The sequence below is a fragment of the Phocoena sinus genome, chromosome 3, assembly GCF_008692025.1.
Source record: "Phocoena sinus isolate mPhoSin1 chromosome 3, mPhoSin1.pri, whole genome shotgun sequence".
NCBI classification, from domain to species: domain Eukaryota; kingdom Metazoa; phylum Chordata; class Mammalia; order Artiodactyla; family Phocoenidae; genus Phocoena; species Phocoena sinus.
In genome coordinates this window covers 34,793,360-34,811,046 of record NC_045765.1, presented here as the reverse complement: position 1 = coordinate 34,811,046, position 17,687 = coordinate 34,793,360, and the positions used below count along the sequence as shown (strand labels likewise).

Below are 17,687 nucleotides of genomic sequence, written 5' to 3'. Positions count from 1 at the left end.
TACACCACAATAGACAAGATAATGATTATCAGGTTATGGAAATAAACATGATACTATTAGCATTTTGACTGTGTGTACTCATACCACACCACAGTTAGTTTTATGGTAAAGTAAAAGGGCTTGTCTACAATGACTGCAAAAGTAGCAACCTCAAATATGTACTAAATACATCATTATAGTGGTGTTTCTCATGAAGAGATTTAGTCTGATGGTTGAGGTTATTGTACTATTCTATATCAAAACTGAAGACAGAGAAAGGTTAAAAAGACAGATCAACACACCTAGAAAATCTTGCTCTTATATAAACTGTGTCACTATTTTATTTTACGTTCGGGCTTCCCCGGTGGCACAGTGGTTGAGAGTCCGCCTACCGATGCAGGGGACACGGGTTCGTGCCCCGGTCCGGGAAGATCCCACATGCCGTGGAGCAGCTGGGCCCGTGAGCCATGGCCGCTGAGCCTGCGCGTCCGGAGCCTGTGCTCCGCAACGCGAGAGGCCACAGCAGTGAGAGGCCCGCGTACCGCAAAAAAAAAAAAAAAAAAAAAAAAAATATTTTACGTTCAAGAAAACATCTTTTTCAGACTGTAAAATAAACAGTCTTTGAAAAAAACCTTTAAAAATATAGAGAAGTATACAAAGTTTAAACATTTATAATTCCTACCATCCAGTTATATAATACATAAGCTATTCTTACTAAGCCACTAATCAAAACAAAACTTCTTCATCACTTAAGTTGAAAAGCAAAGCAGTAGCTTCAAACGGAGCCAACAAATGCAAAATAATAATAGTCTAGAATAGGAAATATACTGAAATACTATCTTTAGTGTAAGTTCATTACATATTGTTTTGAAAACTTAAGGATTAATATTACCAAACCAAACAAATTGAATTTCAAACAAGATTTTATATTAAAGTACTAGGGTTTAGATAAATCTCTAGTACTCTCATCTATAACAGATAGCCAAATATCCCAACTAACACCAACCATCAACAGAAAAAAATTGCAACAAAAAAATCACACACACTGGAAATGCCAACTGCACCGAAGCTCAGTACTAAACAGTACTAAAATGTGGGTTCCTTACCATTTATGTTCTCAAAGACAAATTCATTTCAAAGTCAGGAATTTGGGGCTATATTTCATTTGAAGTAAAAAAGGAAATGTTTTTCATATAGTTATACTCTTCCCAGCCAAAAATGTTAGCCAAGTGTGATTTCATTCCAGAACTTCATGATGGCAGCTCTAGAGAACACAATGATGTGCTCATCACCTGACACTTTTGCTTAAATAGTCACAAATGTGTTTGCTAATTATCTGACCAGAGTTTCGGACACTCTTCCCTCAACTATTCCCAAAGGTGGCACCCTCTCATCCTTCACCATGCGCTTAAATGCAACCTCTTGGGAGGGCTCACCCCTTGTTCTAAAACAGCCCCTCTACCCTAAATTACTCCCTCACCAGCCACCTGTTTATTTCCTGCACAGAATAATGTATCATATTCTTATGTGCATTTTGACTTGACTATTGTTTATCTCCTGTACTAGAAGAAGCATCATAATATAAAAGATCTGGTCTGTCGTGTTCATCTTTTCATCTCCTAAATATAAAACACATAGAAGAGGGTCTACCCTAGAGTAAATGCTTAATGAGTATTTGTTGAATAAATAAATAAAAACAAGAATGAGAAAGTACATTTTTTTGCCTTCTTTCTATCACTAAACTGTATATATATGTATATTTTAATGGAGTCATTCTTACAAGTTGACTGTCTGAAAATGGCCTTCAGTGTGCATGCAAAACATTGTGCACTAATTATGAAACTTATGTACAGAGGATCCACAGTCACCGTAGACTCTGGGCCTTTTAGACAACTCTACAGTGCTCTGAGGTCTCCCAGATTCCTCAGTCATACTCCAGTCGTCTCAAACGTTAGCTTAGATTTTGAGCCAAACTGGTCTCCTTCATTTAGGAGATGTTGTGAGTTTAAGAGATCGCTTATGCTTTCTAATCTCTACTTTCTGCACATTAAATACACCTTACTCTCAGAATTGTTAATGACTTTTAAATAAGAAAATGTATGTTAAAAAAAAAAAGGAAAGAAAAAGAAAATGTATGTTAACCCAAGGCCTTATCAGAGCAAGTGCTCATTAAGGAGTAGCTATAATACCTATATTAGTTAGGATCAAGTTGACATATAAAATTAACCATCACAATATCATTAATCCATGTTTGGCAATGCTGCCATACGCAATTATACTCTATCCATTTAGACCAGTTAATTTCAACTGCTGCTGAGTTCACTTGAAATACGGCATAGAGAGATAAGAAAAAGGACCATGTTAGGAAATATAAACTCGGCCTTTAAATCAACCTCTTCTTTAAGTGACATCGTTTTTTTTTTCTCATTAAAAATATCCCCCTGATCACTTCCACATTAAAATCTTCAAGATTTCTCTAAAACCATATTTAACATTCTACTAAATATGAGTTAAAAGAAAGCTAAAGTGCAAAAAAAATCAAAAGTAAAATAAAACTTTTGTTTTCAGCAACGTGTCTATTATTGGAAAATATGTTCCATTCTACCTAGGAGACAATTTGCAAAATAGACTTTTTTAATCTGGGAAATGAATAAGTATATTATTACATACAAGTGTAGCTGTGAGGAACTCTACTAGAGATTTTTCCTAAGCACTGCAATTGGCTAAACAAAATATTCAAGTTCTGGTATGCTTCACATATCCCATTAATTCCACACTGGATTTAAGGTCCTTTAAACGTCACTGATTTTTAATTACCATGCAAATGTATTAACTAAGCTTCTTAGAGCTAAAGGTTAGAAGCACATGGAGAAGAGCTGATAAAGGAATTTGCCTTTTTCCTGTTAATAACAAAAAATAATTTATGAATTCCTACTCTGTGGCTGGAACGCCTTAAGATTATTTTCAATATATTAAAAATGTAATTCTCAAATAGCTTCAAGAGAAACCCATTACCATATCTGTTTTATAGGTAAGAAAACACCTTTATGAAATAATCAACAGGTATCATAATTTCACTAGAACAAGAGAACAAGCAGCATGCCGTGCTAAAAAGGTATGTGAGGAAGTCAGAGGTACGACTAACCTGGCGTGCAAAGGTTGGCTTGATTCCTGGGTAGCTTGTCTGCCTAATGCTTCACGGAGGTTTGCCAAGAGGCAGCAGTTTTAGTAAATGAGCACTGAGTGTTGCTTACAAGACTTTCAGTTTTGACCCTAGCATTTACCAGTGGGGCGGTCACGTGTACTGTACGTTCTTACTCTTACTTTCCTCATCTGCAAAATTATACCAATTAGCATCACCTGCATTTAATGGTGCTTAAATAAGTTGAAGGTCTTTTACTGTTGCTGACTAATCTCAACTGCTTTGCCATATATATATTTCTCAATACTTTAGTTAATATTTATTGAATATTTCATAGTTATTAAGTGTACAGTATGAAGGGATTTATATAGATTCTTTCATTTAATCGCCACAACAACCCCATGAGGTAGATATTATCATTATCCCCGCTTTGCAGATGAGGAAACGATGTGAATCAGCTGTGGTTTCACGGTTGGTGACTGCCTGACTTCCAAACTCCTCTTCTTAACCCCTATAGATACCATGGTTTCTGCAGAAGACACATGATTTCATCACTGCAACCAAAGTTAATCACTTCTGCGCCCAAATTATGGAAGAGAAAACTGGAGATAAGAAAGGCAATGAAACCTCCCCAAACATAGGTAATTAATGAGACCAAACTTGTACTCAGCTATTTTATGATGTTAAGAGCAGTGCTGTTTCTGATATGGAACACTCTTCTGATACATGTGCTGTGGGTGTGCAAAAGAAAGAGAACACCTAATTCTTGTCTTTGAGGAAGATTTCAACACAATGGATTTTATTCTTGCAAGTGCCACTGTAGCACATCTCACCAAATACGCTTACTGGGAAATTATAAATTTACTTTGTCCAAAAATTGTTTTGCTCAATCCATGTTCAAATAATCAAAACAAAAAGAAAGGTATAACGGACTGCTATCAATAGCCCAAGTGCCAAAGATAAAAATGAAGCTCTGGGGGCTTCCCTGGTGGCGCAGTGGTTGAGAGTCCGCCTGCCAATGCAGGGAACACGGGTTCGTGCCCCGGTCCGGGAGGATCCCACATGCCGCGGAGCGGCTAGGCCCGTGAGCCATGGCCACTGAGCCTGCGCGTCCGGAGCCTGTGCTCCGCAACGGGAGAGGCCACAACAGTGAGAGGCCCGCGTACCGCAAAAAAAAAAAATGAAGCTCTGACTCAAGGAACTGAAAAGCACGGTCATTCACATCTATTAGTTCCTAGTCCTGGAGATGTCTCTACTTTTGTTCCTAGCAACAATCTCTACTTATGAGAACAGCTCACCTCATCTCACTTAGTAAACATTCGCACCTTTTTCATGTCTGTAAAGCAGCATCAATTTTCCAGATATTTCACTAGGCCTTAATCTGTTCTGTGACTGAATTTTGATGGTATGGTACAATACATAAATTAACAGGACAGAAACTGGCATGATGAGGGATATTATATGAAACATTCATTATGTGTTTGTGCCCAAACTTTTCACCAGGACAGCTGTGATGGAGGCAGAATTGGGACCAGGTGAATATTATCAGGTATATGTGGTTATTATTAAGGTGTCCTTGAGAGGCATAAAAGTTTCCCTCTTATGTCCTTCATAGAGTTAGATTAGTGACCCTGAGAGAAAATCTTCTCACATCATTCTGCAAGAAGTAATAAGGTCATACCTGCCAAAGGCAACATAAAAGACTCTAGATCTCATAGGATATATAACACTGTATCCTTAGGGCTGGGAGTAACTCAAATTTGAGTTTCTCTCTGACAATGAATTTATGCAGCAGGCAAAGAGTGAGGTCACTACAAAAAATAATGTGAGTTAGATTTAAAAGGGTTAATTAACCTTGATCTTGACTTATAAGTATGGTGGATAACTACTGTTTTTCCCAATGACTTTGGCTGAAGCAATTTGGGGTAATATAAGGTTACACATTACATTTTTATGTCTGTGCCACTCATCCTCCTATGGCCTGCAAGAAAACCTGGAGGGGGAATTAATGTAAAATTTGGCTAGGCATTGCTTCAATTATAGTGACCCACTGACTGCATCACTCTCTATACTCAGGCTGCCAAATGGGTCCTATTAAGTCACAGAATCATGCCTTAATGCCACAGGGGTCTGTTTTAAAGGGCTGAGTCTAATGAACATATCCTACCTAAATTTTGGTGAGAAAGAAGGGAGTGTGACTGAAATAACTCATAGATGACAAAATAAAACTGGAAATTTCTGATTTGTTCATGAGAGGTAAATTTGAAGAAAAGAACTTTCTGTACCACATGGGGAAAGCTTATTATTTTCTCAATATTTTATACAAAATAAAAAGTATGAACAAAAAGAATCCCCTTGAAAATAGGAGTTCCTGATCTAAAAAAATCCCAGTGATCTAAAAAACAAATTATAAGGGAAATAAAGACCAAGTTTTTATGTGTCTAAAAAGGAGGCCTCATACAGACATCTCCAACTGGGGACATTACCATTCCCTGTTGCTATAACTTCACTGAAAAACAGGTTGTCGGGATTAATGTTTTTAATCATCAGTTAAAATCCTCTGGGACTCTGACTTCTGTAACAGTTTATAGTAAAAGTACATTTGACTGTGAAAGTTAGAAATATATCTATTATATTTATGACCCCACCATAAAGCAGTCTTTTATAGGTGATGCTACTTGACCGTAGAATTATTCTTGATTACTGAGAGGATACCATTCATAAACAGTGCATCCCACAGAAGCCAAAGATTTCTAAAAGTTGCTATAAATATACCCACATGACAAAGAAATGTTCTGATTCACACTAGGTAATAAAAAAGAGACACTGATGGAGTGTCTGGGTACCACTGGGTATTTTGAGAAGATATCTTCAAGCATATGCATTATTTTCAAAAGTAATAAAAGATATATTATAAACTACAATTTATAAACTAAATCAGAATTCTTTGTGTCATACCTATAACACAAGCTATTGACCCAAGCTCCAATACCAAATTTGAGTTCAAAGTGGAATTTATTAACTCTTGAAACAAATCACTGTGGAAAGCAGTAGTGGCCGTTTCTTAGGCACCAATCTAACAACTACCTTTGAGCTTTACAAGGTTAACAAAGAACAGTAAGTAGCTTCAGGGCAGAATTTATGAAGTGGTAATGAACATGTTCAGATGGCCTTTTCAGAGTCTCTAAAGAAAGGTTAAGTTTAGATATCACTATTTTGAAAGCTGCTACGCCCTTTAACACATACTAGAAAAGAGATGACTAAGCAGGTCAGAGGTTTCCTTCTGGAGACCATGAGCCACAGCTGAACTGATAACACTTTAAAAAGAGACTAGAAATTGACCCATGCACACATATAGACTCACAGAGTGCACTCACCATACGTTCATTTCAATTACCTTGCAATTCCAAACTGCCTTCCCTGAAGTACAGTGATTATATTTGGCCTACACTAAGATACCACCGTTTTTTGAAAAGGAACACTTTTTTTTTAGAAACACAATCATGAATGTATGCAGGAGGCTTTATGATCTCTCCCCTAGGTACCTACCCTTCTGCGAATCATTCTACCCCTAAAAGTGGCCACCCAATATCTACTGATGAAGGGAAAATCAATGAAGCCTTGCACTGAAACTTCTGAGATTCAACAAAAGTCATTATCATAATTTTATTAGATGTAAGTCTCATCAAAGATTGAGGCACCAACTAAAGCATAAATGCAATCAATAAATGGTTCATAATTACTAAAGGAAATGCAGATTAAAGGAACAGGACTAAATTCTGAAAAATCCCAGGAACCTTTTTATGGGAAACTAAAATTATAATATCACAATTTAAGAAGATAAAAAAATGATTTGAACGTGAACAAAGGTGAAGAAAGATGAAATTTTACAAGTCATTCTGCAGTTTGTTTGTTCTCTAAATCTGCAAATTGTGTGATATAAAAGTTAAGTCAAAGAAATCTTTCCAACAAGCCAAGCGAGGTCAAAGTGGGATAGAAAATACATTTGATTGTTTTAGATGGCACCGAACACCATGATCATATTTTCTTTTTATAGTTCTCTTTTCCAGCATTGTTTTTGCCTCTTTAGCAGTGTTGATGTTAGATTTTGCATTAAAATGGAGCAGAAAATGGGTCTTAGCGACCTGCTTTTAAGATAATTTACCACCAAGTGCAATGTAAGGACATTAAAGGAAAGAGGAAAAAGTTCCTAGCAACTTAAAAAAAAGATGCAAGCCTCCCACCTGGACAGGAGGTTTTGTGAGTTGTATAATTAGGAAGTTATGTCTGCAGCCGCCTCTAAGAGTATGTAGGGAGAACAGGCTTGTAAAAGCTCGATGTCAGAGTACTTGTCTTGTGTCATCTATAATCTTGAACACTTACCTAACTGATACTCAGCTCTTTCACCATAAAATTAGGAGACCGGGACATAGTGACCTGTAGATGCCTTTTTGCTTTGCTTATATTTAGTTGCATGCTTTAATTTAACAAAGAACAAATCCTTATGTAACTATGGAGTTAGAAAATGAAAAGACTCTTTTACTTTTTTTAGTCTGTTCAAATTCTCAATATTCAGTTACCAGCTGACCACTAGTTCATCTTTTTTCCTTAGCTTCTTTGGGAAGAGTGTCCCTCTTTTTTGACATACTGTGATAGCCAACATTCATATGTATTAAACCTGATTTTTAATGAATGCCGAATGCTTTCCTCTCCCAGGAGATATCCTAAAAAAATTAAAGACACTGTCATATATAATTGGCAATAACTCCAGGAGGAGACTTACTTCATTGTACAGATGAGGACATTGAGGCTCAGGAATTAGTAACTTGGTTAAGTTCACATGTGCTTGAGATGTTAATATAGTCCATCCGTGTCCAGACCATGTACTATGAAACTAGTTCACAAGAATGCATGCATCCTATGACAGCTGATAACCTGGCTAATCCCAGGGGAGAAGCTCTGTTGTTTTTGTATGGGCTCTAGGACCATAGATAATGCATATTTGTCTTTGTGAAATCAACAAAAAAGGAGCATGGCTGAACTCCTCACCACAGCTTGCCACATTAGACTTCAACGGTAAAATAAAGCTTGCCAAACAACAGCTGATGCAATACACTGCCTCAGAAAACAGATATAACAAATCATACTTACTGACTTGGGTGGCTGTCTGCAAGAGATCTACTTTGTTGGCTGTGACTAGGAACATCTAATTTTACAACGCTTGGTTAAGTATACCAATCCTTCAAACCTAGACAAATCTCACCGGGACAGAAAAGCTGGAGGTCCACTGGTTTTAGTGGTTTCTTGAGATTGCCCAAGGCATTAAAATGAAATGATGCTTAGCAAATCCAACTTGCTCCTTTTGGATTAACTATTAGGTTTATCAGCTCTTCAAAACAATGTATTTGGTGCTTACTCCAAGTACCTTAATCCTGGTCACCAAAACCCCCATCACTCAATACTTGACAAAACCTTTTCCTTGATTATACTTCCACTCATGTGCTTTCTGAAAGAGTAAATAGAACACTGGACTTGAGTTGTAAAATCAGGATTCTAGTTCAAATTTTGCTATTAGGTTAACCATATGAGTTAAGTAATAATAAGTCACTTAACAACCCTGGATATTTTTTTTCTTTGAAAAAGAGAAAGAGAGAGAGGGAGAGAAGGAAAGATATACAAACACTTGTTATGTTCACTCCTCTCAGAAATGGTGAGAGGATCAAATGTGGTAGGTTATATTAAAGTGCTTTTAAAAACCTCAGATGTGGTAAAAATGTTAGCGTTGGTATTATCATTGTTCTAAGTATTTATACTTAACCAGGAAATAGCTTTGGTAGCACATATTAAATTTCAAAAAATAGTGTTGAAAGATGGTATCTAAACCAAACTATGGAGGATGAGATCTGAGCAACTCTGTGATGTCAAAGTCATAGATTTCTGTTTCAGCAAAGCAAGTAAATCAAACTATGAAGGTAGGACAGGCTGTGTACTCTGAACATTTGTATTTTATTTTACTATTTTTCACACTCTGAGAATGACCTTGGCAATTACTTCCAAATGAACTAGAGAAGACTGAGTGGTCTTTCTAGCATTACTAAGCTGTACAATCAGTTCTTTTATTTTCTTCTATCATAGAAGGCAAAGGGGAGCTATAAAGCCATGTTGTAGGGCACCTGAATTTCCCAAGGTGAAATCCCAGGCTATTTCCAAAAAGAAGGGTGTCATTTTCTGTATATGAACCTTTGATCTTTGTCTTTCGAAGACAACACTCTTGTTAGACTCATGTACATTTAATAGCCCCCTACATGTTATCACACTTTTAAGATAACACACATTTGATTCAGAAAGAAAACTAAAGAGCTGACAGTGGAATTGGTGATTTGTTTTATATTTTAGCTTCTCAGTAAAATTCTCAGAAATATGAACAGATATTAGCATATAGAAATATTAGCATCTAACAACTTCATAGCCTCATCCTGCAGCCAGAACACCTTGGGATGATTATACCCCTAAAGCTCTACAGAATTAGCAAAGTGCTTATTCTGCAAAACAATTGCAAAATATTCAGTTGGAAAGAGGCACATTTTCTGATAAACAACACAACTACTACTTGTCAGCTCTTTTTCTGGCCTAATAAGCAATTCTGTCTTTTTTTTTTTCCCTAGTTCTTTCCAACTTTGGCTGCAAATTTAACAATTTAGAAATAAAAAATATCTGTTAAAAAAATTTTTTTAGACTCAGTCTTCAGGATTTCAGAACTGGAAGGATATATTAACCCAATCCTTCCCCACTCTCCCAACAGAAATCTAACTGTGGTTTAGATCACACACTAGTGCGTAGGTGAACCAGATTTAGAATACAGGTCTCCTGAATCCTAGTCTAGTGCCCTAGTATCTAGGAATCTGTCTACTCCATAGCTTCTTTGAACACTGAATTATCACAAAGAATTACCTTCAGGATAACATTACCCTTGATTTGGTGTCCATTGTGTATAAACTGAAATCATGAATGTGTCAGAGGTCTTGTGGCATCGTATAAAATTATTTATGTGTGTGTGTGATATTATTATTAGATATTATTTATTGAAATTTATTATGTGCAAAGAACTTTACTAACCCTTCTATGCATATTAAATCATTTAACTTTTAGAATAATATTTTAAGGCTAATACTACTATTAATCCTATTCTACAGGCGAGAAAAGGGATAGTTTAATGAATTAAGTAATCTGGACCAAATTACACAGCTTGTAAGTAGAAAGAGCCAAGACTTCAGGGCCTAGATTTTCAACTACTACTATGAAATGCTACCAGTGTTTATAAAAACACCAAAGAGAAAACATACACCCCATAAATTTTCACAAGTAACCCTACTTCTGTCAGTTTTAAGAAAGAAAACTAAATTTCTACCAGTGGGAGAAGTAACAACCAAATGCATTTAGTTCTAACCAAGCAATAAAAAACAGATTGTGTATCATTCAATTCTTTAAATACTTCAACTTCAAAGACAATATTAATAAAGACGTTCGGGGATCGAGGTTACAATTTGGCTTTATTTATCTGAGAGGCTAAATTAATTCATTGTTAATTTTCCTGCTCTTCTTACATCTGAAATATTACGGCATATTTATTAAATGTTAATTCACAACAATTATACCTTATTTTATGTACAATCTGGTACTCCTGCTTAGCTCTGCTCTTTGGTTTAGTTTTTAATCCTAGCCATGATTCCAGTGTCCAAACTTCAGGAGTGAATGCTATCTGCCTTAAAGATGTCAAGTTGGGAAGCATTTTTGAAGAGATTTGTGTATTCTACAGTCATCTTTACTGATATGCAGATCCTTACATAACTGTAGGACTACTGTGATAATGCTGTACAAGACTTCCAAGAGCAAATTCTGAAAATCAATGAAAACACCCTTCAAATAAAATTGCAAGTTCAATGTAAGCAAAGGATAAAAACTTCTGAACAAAACTATAATTTTGTTGCATTGCAACTTCTTAAGAGCAAAAAGAACTAAAAAGGAATTATAGGTTATTCTAACGTGTTTAATTCATTTCTTATGTAACTTCTGTGAGTCAGAACCTTTTTGAGCTAGACCTGGCTGAGACTGGAATAGTCAAGAAAACAGACACGGTCCTGACCTCATGACACAAAGCAATGGTATTATTACCTAGTAGAGCAAAACTTTCAAAGTTCAAGAGTATAAAAGATTTTCTTGATTCTAATTCTTATACCAACAATATATCAATCTTCTCAAAAGCATCCATATGTTATTAGTTCATAAAACTTCATAATTTGCTGTAAACAAATCTGAACATAAACTGCTATCACTTTTTTAAAAACTGAGAGTTGAAGAGCCAATCTAAGATAATTAATATGACACAAAGTGCCTCACATTATTTTCCATAACTATTCCAATCTTAATAAAGATGTTTTCCTTTTTGTGCTTCAATAACCTCAATTAATAAAAATGTATTTCTCCATGAAATTACACCTTTAACACATTCTTACTTAATTTGAATCATTTATCTTTCAAGTGAAGTCCTAACAAATATACAAGCATAAAAACCAAGTAATGATATGCAATTTCATATGCTGTACCTTCCACTGGATTATATACAGAGTATGTTATATTTCATGCCATACTTATTGCTTCAAAACAAACAATAACTTTTTTTTTTCTGTACTGACCCCATAGTAAATATTTTCGACTTTGCAGACCATATGGTCCCTGGTGGTCCACTGGTTAGGACTCGGAGCTTTCATTGCCAGGGCCTGGGTTCAATCCCTGGCCGGGGAACTAAGATCCCACAAGCCATGAAGCACAGCCAAAAAGACATATAAATAAATAAAAAATAAAAATAAAAACAGGCACCCAGCCATATTTGGTTTACTTCTGCTCTAAAATATCAGTAATCTTTTGGCCAACACTAGCTGAAAAGCACAGGCGTCAAAAGCGTGTCTCATTAAAATCCAGTTTAAAAAGTACTCTGAAGTATATCTTTGAAGACAAAATTTCATAATTATCTTTGAAAAGGAGAAATAAATCTGTATTCCCTTTCAATTGTGCTGTAGTAAGTGTTCCATTTATGATAGTACTTTATTTATATTTTTTATAAAAATATACAAAACCGAGACAGTTTTCAAAAGACTTAAGCCTCTCCTGATACATCAAGTCTGAATTTATTGAAATGTAGCATGTCCATACTTTAATACAAAAAGATTCTAGTATAGACATTTCATTTTGCATATAAAAATGTATTTTCAGTAAACTCATGCAAAATAGCATGGAATTCCAGCTTTGTTTTAGTTTCCCTATGTTGAGTCACAGGAAGCACACCTTCCTGCCTAAGGATACCCAAGGTCTTTTCAAGCTGATGAATGCAGCATTGTTAATTTCACATTATATTCCAGTCTACATCTAATTTAAGCTCACTAGTCTTAAATAATTCAACCTGATAAGTTGATTACTTAGTGATAAATAATAAGTAATTACTTAGGAAAAATATAACCATTTCATACTTGGTTTTATATTACATATGCATGTGTATGCGTGTGTGTCTATGTGCATGACAGCCAAATACTGTATACTATTGACAATGTGGAGCTAGTTTATAGAATTCTTTTCTCCTACAACTTCTGAGCTTTGGCTCAGAAGGCGCATCTGATTTAACCACCACAAAAGTTACAACTCAACTAAGGAGTCACTAAATCCAGTAAAATGTATATGGTATATTTCCTCCAAACTTTTATAACATTCATTGAGATATTTTCTAAAAAATCTCATGCATAAACTAAACTATTCTAGCTGACGGGCTCAGAATGATAATTAGAATTGTTCAGATTAACAATGTATTTAGGAGCTGAGGCTCGGGCTTCGGGTCGGAGCGCAGGGAGAGGACTGGGGCTGTTGGCGTGAACACAGCCTGCAGGGGGTTAGTGCACCACGGCTAGCCGGGAGGGAGTCCGGGGAAAAGTCTGGACCTGCTGAAAAGGCAAGAGACGTTTTCTTCCCTCTTTGCTTCCTGGTGCGTGAGGAGAGGGGATTAAGAACGCTGCTTAAAGGAGCTCCAGAGACGGGCGCGAGCCGCGGCTAAAAGCGCGTACCCCAGAGACGGGCATGAGACTCTAAGGCGGCTGCTGCCGCCACCAAGAAGCCTGTGTGCGAGCACAGGTCACTATCCACACCTCCCTTCCGGGGAGCCTGTGCAGCCCGCCACTGCCAGGGTCCCAGGATCCAGGAAAAACTTCCCCGGGAGAACGCACGGCGCGCCTCAGGCTGGTGCAACGTCACGCCGGCCTCTGCCGCCGCAGGCCCGCCCCGCACTCCGTACCCCCAGGCCTGAGTGAGCCAGAGTCCCTGAAGCAGCTGCTCCTTCAACCCCGTCCTGTCTGAGCAAAGAACAGACGCCCTCCGGTGACCTACACGCAGTGACGGGGCCAAATCCAAAGCTGAGCCCCGGGAGCTGTGAGAACAAAGAAGGGAAAGGGAACTCTCTCCCAGCAGCCTCAGGAGCAGCGGATTAAAGCTCCACAATCAACTTGATGTACCCTGCATCTGTGGAATACCTGAATAGAAAACGAATCGTCCCAAATTGAGGAGGTGGACTTTGAGAACAAGATTTATGATTTTTTCGCCTTTTCCTCTTTTTGTGAGTGTGTATGTGTATGCTTCTGTGTGAGATTTTGTCTGTATAGCTTTGCTTCCACCATTTGTCCTAGGCTTCTATCCTTCCGTTTTTTTTTCTTAATAATTATTTTTTATTTTAATAACTTTATTTTATTTTATCTTACTTTAATTTACTTTATCTTCTTTCTTTCTTTCTTTCCTTCTACTTCTACTAATTCTTTCTTTCTACTTTTTCTCCCTTTTATTCTGAGCCCTGTGGATGAAAGGCTCTTGGTGCTGCAGCCAGGAGTCAGTGCTGTGCCTCTGAGGTGGGAGAGCCAACTTCAGGACACTGGTCCACAAAAGATCTCTCAGCTCCACATAATATCAAATGGCAAAAATCTCCCAGAGATCTCCATCTCAACACCAACATCCAGCTTCACTCAACGACCAGCAAGCTACAGTGCTGGACACCCAATGCCAAACAACTAGCAAGACAGGAACACAACCCCACCCATTAGCAGAGAGGCTGCCTAAAATCATAATAAGTCCACAGACACCCCAAAACACACCACCAGACGTGGACCTGCCCACCAGAAAGACAAGATCCAGCCTCATCCACCAGAACACAGGCACCAGTCCCCTCCACCAGGAAACATACACAACCCAATGAACCAACGTTAGCCACTGGGAACAGACACCAAAAACAATGGGAACTACGAACTGGCGGTCTGCAAAAAGGAGACCCCAAACACAGTAAGATAAGCAAAATGAGAAGACAGAAAAACACACAGCAGATGAAGGAGCAAGATAAAAACCCACCAGACCTAACAAATGAAGAGGAAATAGGCTGTCTACCTGAAAAAGAATTCAGAATAATGATAGTAAAGATGATCCAAAATCTTAGAAATAGAATAGACAAAATGCAAGAAACATTTAACAAGAATCTAGAAGAACTAAAGATGAAACAAGCAATGATGAACAACACAATAAATGAAATTAAAAATACTCTAGATGGGATCAATAGCAGAATAACTGAGGCAGAAGCACAGATAAGTGACATGGAAGATAAAATAGTGGAAATAACTACTGCAGAGCAGAATAAAGAAAAAAGAATAAAAAGAACTAAGGACAGTCTCAGAGACCTCTGGGACAACATTAAACACACCAACATTTGAATTATAGGGGCTCCAGAAGAAGAAGAGAAAAAGAAAGGGACTGAGAAAATATTTGAAGAGATTATAGTTGAAAACTTCCCTAATATGGGAAAGGAAATAGTTAATCAAGTCCAGGAAGCACAGAGAGTCCCATGCAGGATAAATCCAAGGAGAAATACGCCAAGACACATATTAATCAAACTGTCAAAAATTAAACACAAAGAAAACATATTAAAAGCAGCAGACAAAAACAACAAATAACACACAAGGGAATCCCCATAAGGTTAACAGCTGATCTTTCAGCTTAAACTCTGCAAGCCAGAGGGACTGGCAGGACATATTTAAAGTGATGAAGGAGAAAAACCTGCAACCAAGATTACTCTACCCAGCAAGGATCTCATTCAAATTTCATGGAGAAATTAAAACCTTTAGAGACAAGCAAAAGCTGAGAGAGTTCAGCTTTACAACAATGCTAAAGGAACTTCTCTAGGCAAGAAACACGAGAAGGAAAAGACCTACAATAACAAACCCAAAATAATTAAGAAAATGGGAATAGGAACATACATATCAATAATTACCTTAAATGTAAATGGACTAAATGCTCCCACCAAAAGACACAGATTGGCTGAATGGATACAAAAACAAGACCCATATATATGCTGTCTACAAGAGACCCACTTCAGACCTACAGACACATATAGACTGAAAGTAAGGAGATGGAAAAAGATATTCCATGAAAATGGAAACCAAAAGAAAGCTGGAGTAGCAATTCTCATATCAGACAAAATAGACTTTAAAATAAAGACTATTAGAAGAGACAAAGAAGGACACTACATAATGATCAAGGGATCGATCCAAGAAGAAGATATAACAATTGTAAATATTTATGCACCCAACATAGAAGCACCTCAATACATAAGGCAAATACTAACAGCCATAAAAGAGGAAATCGACAGTAACACATTCATAGTAGGGGACTTTAACACCCCACTTTCACCAATGGACAGATCATCCAAAATGAAAGTAAACAAGGAAACACAAGCCTTAAATGATACATTAAACAAGATGGACTTAATTGATATTTATAGGATATTCCATCCAAAAACAACAGAATACACAGTTTTCTCAAGTGCTCATGGAACATTCTCCAGGAGACATCATATCTTGGGTCACAAATCAAGCCTTGGTAAATTTAAGAAAATTGAAATTGTATCAAGTATCTTTTCCAACCACAACGCTATGAGGCTAGATATCAATTACAGGAAAAGATCTGTAAAAAATACAAACACATGGAGGCTAAACAATACACTACTTAATAACGAAGTGATCACTGAAGAAATCAAAGAGGAAATAAAAAAATATCTAGAAACAAATGACAATGGAGGCACGACGACCCAAAATCTATGGGATGCAGCAAAAGCAGTTCTAAGAGGGAAGTTTATAGCAATACAATCCTACCTTAAGAAGCAGGAAACATCTCGCATAAACAACCTAATCTTGCACCTAAAGCAATTAGAGAAAGAAGAACAAAAAAACCCCAAAGTTAGCAGAAGGAAAGAAATCATAAATATCAGATCAGAAATAATGAAAAAGAAATGAAGAAAACTATAGCAAAGATCAATAAAACTAAAAGCTGGTTCTTTGAGAAGATAAACAAAATTGATAAACCATTAGCCAGACTCATCAAGAAAAAAAGGGAGAAGACTCAAATCAATAGAATTAGAAATGAAAAAGGAGAAGTAACAACTGACACTGCAGAAATACAAAAGATCATGAGAGATTATTACAAGCAACTCTATGCCAATAAAATGGACAACCTGGAAGAAATGGACAAATTCTTAGAAATGCACAACCTGCCAAGACTGAATCAGGAAGAAATAGAAAATATGAACAGACCAATCACAAGCACTGAAATTGAGATTAAAAATCTTCCAACAAACAAAAGCCCAGGACCAGATGGCTTCACAGGAGAATTCTATCAAGCATTTAGAGAAGAGCTAACACCTATCCTTCTCAAACTCTTCCAGAATATAGCAGAGGGAGGAACACTCCCAAACTCATTCTACGAGGCCACCATCACCTTGATACCAAAACCAGACAAGGATGCCACAAAGAAAGAAAACCATAGGCCAATATCATTGATGAACATAGATGCAAAAATCCTGAACAAAATACTAGCAAACAGAATCCAACAGCACATTAAAAGGATCGTACACAATGATGAAGTGGGGTTTATCCCAGGAATGCAAGGATTCTTCAATATACGAAAATCAATCAATGTGATATACACCATATTAACAAAATGAAGGAGAAAAACCATATGATCATCTCAATAGATGCAGAGAAACCTTTCGACAAAATTCAACACCGATTTATGATAAAAACCCTGCAGAAAGTAGGCACAGAGGGAAATTTCCTCAACATAATAAAGGCCATATATGACAAACCCACAGCCAACATCATCCTCAATGGTGAAACACTGGAAGCATTTCCACTAAGATCAGGAACAAGACAAGGTTGCCCACTCTCATCACTCTTATTCAACATAGCTTTGGAAGTTTTAGCCACAGCAATCAGAGAAGAAAAAGAAATAAAAGGTATCCAAATTGGAAAAGAAGAAGTAAAACTGTCACTGTTTGCAGATGACATGATACTATACATAGAGAATCCTAAAGGTGCTACCAGGAATCTACTAGAGCTAATCAATGAATTTGATGACATGATACCAAACATAGAGAATCCTAAAGATACTACCAGAAAACTACTAGAGCTAATCAATGAATTTGGTAAAGTAGCAG

General features: G+C 36.9%; 1 protein-coding gene across 2 annotated transcripts in view; it reads right to left on the bottom strand.

Annotated features, from left to right (window-relative positions):
- Window positions 1-17,687, bottom strand: part of GABRB2 (gamma-aminobutyric acid type A receptor subunit beta2) — a 300,586-nt gene that overhangs the window by 261,228 nt on the left and 21,671 nt on the right. The gene's annotated exons all lie outside the window — the stretch shown is intronic.